The sequence below is a fragment of the Galeopterus variegatus genome, unplaced genomic scaffold, assembly GCF_000696425.1.
Source record: "Galeopterus variegatus unplaced genomic scaffold, G_variegatus-3.0.2 Scaffold1538, whole genome shotgun sequence".
NCBI classification, from domain to species: Eukaryota; Metazoa; Chordata; class Mammalia; order Dermoptera; family Cynocephalidae; genus Galeopterus; species Galeopterus variegatus.
The window spans coordinates 61,145-66,980 of record NW_007727649.1 but is presented as its reverse complement, the minus strand read 5'-3'; positions in this window follow the sequence as shown (position 1 = coordinate 66,980).

The window sequence follows — 5,836 nt, the reverse complement described above, 5'->3', positions numbered from 1 at the left end:
TTCTCTATTTCATGGATAAATTTCTGGACACATACAAACTACCAAGACTAAACCAAGAAGAAATAGAAAACTGAACAGACCAATAATGAGCAACAAAGAAAAGCCCAGGACTGAATGGCTTCACTGCTGAATTCTACCAGACCTTTAAAAAGGAATTAACACCAATCCTTTTCAAAGTATCCCAAAAAATTGAAACAGAGGCCATTCTCCCAAGCTCATTCTATAAGACCAGCATCACCCTAATACCAAAACCAGACAAATATACAACAAAAAAGAAAACTACAGCCAATATCCTTGATCAGCGTGCAAAATACTCAACAAAATATTAGCAGACAGAATACAACAGCACATCAAAAAGATTATACATCAGGCTCAAGTGGGATTCATTTCAGGGATGCAAGATGGTTCAACACATGCAAATCAATAAATGTGATACACCACATCAACAAAATCAAGGAAAGAGCCATATAACTATCTCAATAGATGCAGAAAAATCATCTAACAAAATTCAATATCCCTTTATTATAAAGACTCAACAAATTAGGTATAGAAGGAAAGTATCTCAACACAATAAAAGCAATATATGACAAACCCACCACCAATATCATCCTGAATGTGGAAAAGCTAAAAACTTTCCTTTAAAAACAGAATAAGACAAGGATGCCCTCTCTCACCACTCCTATATAACATGACATTGGAAATACTAGCTAGAGCAATCCAGCAAGAGAAAGAAATAAAGGACATCCAAATTAGAAAAGACAAAGTCAGATTATGCCTGTTTCCAGATAACATGATCCTACATATAGAAAAACCAAAAGGCTCTACAAAAAAACTCTTAGAGTTGATAAATGAATTCAGTAAAGCCACAGGATACAAAACTGATATACAAAAATCAGTAGCATTTTTATACTTTAACAATGAACTAGCAGAAAAAAAAATCAAGAAAACGAGCCCATTTACAATAGCTACCAAATAAATAAATAAATAAATACCTCAACAAAGAGAACTACAAATCGCTGCTGAAAGAAATTAAAGAGGACATAAAGAGATGGAAAGAAATCTCATGTTCATGGATTGGAATACTTAACATTGTGAAAATGTCCATACTTCCCAAAGCAATCTACAGATCCAATGCAATCCCCATCAAAATACCAACAATATTCTTCAAAGAAATAGAAAAAAACAATCCGAACATTCATATGGAACAACCCCCCAAATAGCCAAAGCAGTCCTGAACAAAACTAAATAAATAAATAAAAGCAGAGGCATAGCACTACCTGACTTCAAATTACACTACAATGCTATAGTAACCAAAACATCATGGTACTGGCATAAAAACAGGCAACAAACCAATGGAACAGAATAGAAAACCCAGAAAACAATCCATGTGCTTATAGCCAACTGATCTTTGACAAAAGCAACACTGCAGAAAGGACAGCCTTTTCAATAAATGGTACTAAGAAAATTGGATAACATGTATAGACCCATTCCTCTTACCATATATTAAAATCAACTTAAAATGGATTAAAGACTTAAATATAAGAACTGAAACTATAAAACTCCTAGAAGAAAACATANGGATGAGTGGATACGGAAAATGTGGTATATCTACACAATGGAATATTACTCAGCTATAAAAGGAATGAAATATCGCCATTTGCAACAACATGGATGGGCTTTGAGAGATTAATATTGAGTGAAACGAGTCAGGAAGAGAAAAAGAAATACCACATGTTCCACTCATTGGTGGGAGCTAAAAATAAACAAATTAATTCAGCCACATACACACTCAAAAAGAAAAGGGGGGGGGTAAGAAGATATAACAACTATACTTTTTTGAAGTTGTTACAACAAGCAAATGGAAAGGACATTCTTGGGTGGGAAGGGAGAGAGGGAGGAGGGAAGCAGGTGTCGGTGATGGGCCATAATAATCTAATGCATTGTATATTGACAAAATAAAAATTTAACGAAAAAAAAAAAGGACAAGGGAGCCGAATAGACATTTCTCAAAAGATGACATACAAATGGCCAACCGCTACATGAAAAAAGGCTCAACATCACTAATCATCAGAGAAATGCAAATCAAAACCACACTGAGATATCATCTCACCACAGTGACTGGCTATTATCAAAAAGACAGAGAATAACAAATGCTGGCAAGGATGTGCAGAAAGGGGAAACTTTCTATATTTACACTGTTGGTGGGACTGTAAATTGGTACAGCCATTATGGGAAACAGTATCAAGGTTTCTCAAACAACTACAGATAGAACTATAAAAAACTCTTAGAGTTGATAAATGAATTCAATAAAGCCGCAGGATACAAAACTGATATACAAAAATCAATAGCATTTTTATACTTTAACAATGAACTAGCAGGAAAAAAAAATCAAGAAAACGAGCCCATTTACAATAACTACCAAATAAATAAATAAATAAATAAATAAATAAATACCTCAACAAAGAGAACTACAAATCGCTGCTGAAAGAAATTAAAGAGGACATAAAGAGATGGAAAGACATCTCATCTCATGTTCATGGATTGGAATATTTAACATTGTGAAAATGTCCATACTTCCCAAAGCAATCTACAGATCCAATGCAATCCCCATCAAAATACCAACAACATTCTTCAAAGAAATAGAAAAAAAACAATCCTAACATTCATATGGAACAACCCCCCAAATAGCCAAAGCAGTCCTGAGCAAAACTAAATAAATGAATAAATAAATAAATAAAAGCAGAGGCATAGCACTACCTGACTTTAAATCACACTACAATGCTATAGTAACCAAAACATTATGGTACTGGCATAAAAACAGGCAACAAACCAATGGAACAGAATAGAAAACCCAGAAATCAATCCATGTGCTTATAGCCAACTGACTTTGACAAAAGCAACACTGCAGAAAGGACAGCCTTTTCAATAAATGGTACTAAGAAAATTGGATAACATGTATAGACCCATTCCTCTCACCATATATTAAAATCAACTCAAAATGGATTAAAGACTTAAATATAAGAACTGAAACTATAAAACTCCTAGAAGAAAACATAGATGAAACACATCAGGATGTAGGACTGGGCAAACACCTCATGAGTAAGACCTCAAAAGCACAGGCAAAAAATAAATAAATAAACAAATGGGATTATATCAAACTAAAAAGCTTCTGCACAGCAAAGGAAACAAGAGTGATAAGACAACCTACAGAATGGGAGAAAATATTTGTAAACTATACATCTGACAAGAGTTTAATATCCAGAATATATAAGGAACTCGAACAACTTAACAGTAAAAAATACATAAATAAAATAATCCAATTAAAAAATGGACAAGGGAGCTGAATAGACATTTCTCAAAAGATGACATACAAATGGCCAACTGCTACATGAAAAATGGCTCAACATCACTAATCATCAGAGAAATGCAAATCAAAACCACGCTGAGATATCATCTCACCACAGTGACTGGCTATTATCAAAAAGACAGAGAATAACAAATGCTGGCAAGGATGTGCAGAAAGGGGAAACTTTCTATATTTACACTGTTGGTGGGACTGTAAATTGGTACAGTCATTATGGGAAACAGTATCAAGGTTTCTCAAACAACTACAGATAGAACTACCATGCAACCCAGCAATCCCAGCACTGGGTATATACTCAAAGGAATAGAAATCGTTATGTTGAACAGATACCTGCACTCCCATGTTTATTGCAGCTGTATTTACAATAGCCCCCAAGATATGGAACCAACCTAAACGTCCATTGACAGATGACTGGATAAGGAAAATATGGTATATATACATAATGGAATACTACTCAGCCATACAAAAGAATGAAATGCTGCCATTAGCAGCAACATGGATGAGCCTGGAGAAAATTATGTTAAGTGAAATAAGTCAGACACAGAAAGAGAAATACCGCATGTCCTCAATCATAAGTGGAAAGAAAAAGAGAGACAGACAGACAGAGACAGAGACAGAAAGAGAGGGAGGGAGGGAGAGGGGGAGGGAGAAAGGAAAGGAAAGAAAAGAAAAGAAAAACAACCACCACAATAATACATTGAACTTTCAGAAGGAGAGAACAGTTACTAGAGGTGGGAAAGACGGAGTGGGAGGAGATTAGTGAGAAGTTGGTTAATGAACACAAAGAATGATTATATTTTTTCATGATGAATATGCTAATTATCCTGATTTGATCATCACATATTGTACACAAGTATTGATAGTCAACTGTCTACCCCGCAAATATGTATAATCAATTGTTTCAACTTTAAAAAAAAGAAAGAAACCCCCAAATTATCTACTTCATATTGCATGAGTTGTGGGTGGTAGTTTGTGTTTTTTAAGGAACTGGCTCATTTCATCCAAGTTGTCAAATTTATATGTGTAGTATTGTTTGCAGTAGTCCCTTCTTTTTTTATGCGTGGAGAACTTGTACTAATATCCTCTGTTTCATTTCTAATATTGGTAATTTGTATCTTTTTAAAAATCTTTTAAAGAACTAGCTCTTTTTTAGTTGCTTTTCTCTTTCTGTTTTTTATCTCATTGATTTTGTTCTTTATTTTCTTCCTTCAGCTTGTGATGGGCTTATTTTGCTCTTCTTTTTCTAGGTACTTGAGATGTGAGCTAACATACTGATTGGAGAGTTTTCCTCTAACGTATGCATTTAGTGCTATAAATGTCCCTCAGCACTGCTTAGCTCTGTCCTGCAAATTTTGATATGCTTATTCTCATTTACTCAATTCACTGTATTCTTTTGTTCCTCTTCAGACTTCCTCTTTAACCCATGGAATATTCAGAAGTGTGTTGCTTTGTGCCCACGTTTGGAGAGTTTGGTGTCATCTTTTTGTTATTAGTTTGATTCCACTGTGGTCATAGAACACACTCTGTATAATTTTAATTCTTTTAAATTTGTTGAAGTTTGTTTTATGGCCCAGGAGATATTGTCTATTTTGGTATTTGTCTCATGGGCACTTAATAAGAATATACATTCTGCTGTTGGGCACAGTGTTCTATAAATGCTGATTAGGTTCTGTTGATTGATGGTGTTGTTGAGTTCTTCTATATCATTACTGACTTTCTGTCTAGTTGATGTATCAATTGTTGAGAGGGAGTGGATTTGTCTATTTCTTCTTTCAGTGTATCAGTTTTTTGCTTGATATTTTTGCAGCTCTGTTATTTGGTGCTTACACATTTAGGATGTCTATGTCTTCTTGGTAGACTGATTATTTTATAATTTTCATCATGTCCTTCTTTATCTCTGGTAATTTCCTTTGCCAATTTAATTATCTGATGTTAATATAGTGACTGCTGCTTTATTGTGATTCTTTACATGATATATCTTTCTCCATCCTTTTACTTTCAGTCAGCCTATATTGTTAGATTTGTGAAGTGAGTTTCTTACAGACAACATGTAGTTACATCACATTTTTTCATTCACTCTGCCAATCTATTTATTTTAACTAGTGTATTTAGACCATTTACATTTAATGTGATTATTGATATATTAGGGCATAAGTCTGCCATTTTGTGTTTTCTGTTTCTCATTTCTGTTTTCTTTTTCTTGCCTTTCTATGAGTTACTTGAACATGTTTTTAGAATTCAGTTTTGAATTTATAGTGTTTTTGAGTGCCTCTCTTTATCATTTTTAAAACTCTCTCTATATATAATATCACATTCTATTGGTGTCATTTTACCAGCTTGAGTGGTGAGACCCTACCATCTTTATATCTGTTCACGTTTTGCATTTATAATTGTCTTAAACATTTCCTTCACAAATGTTTAGATACACACCAGCATGCATGGGAGTAGGACACTGTTTTTGTTTGTTTGTTT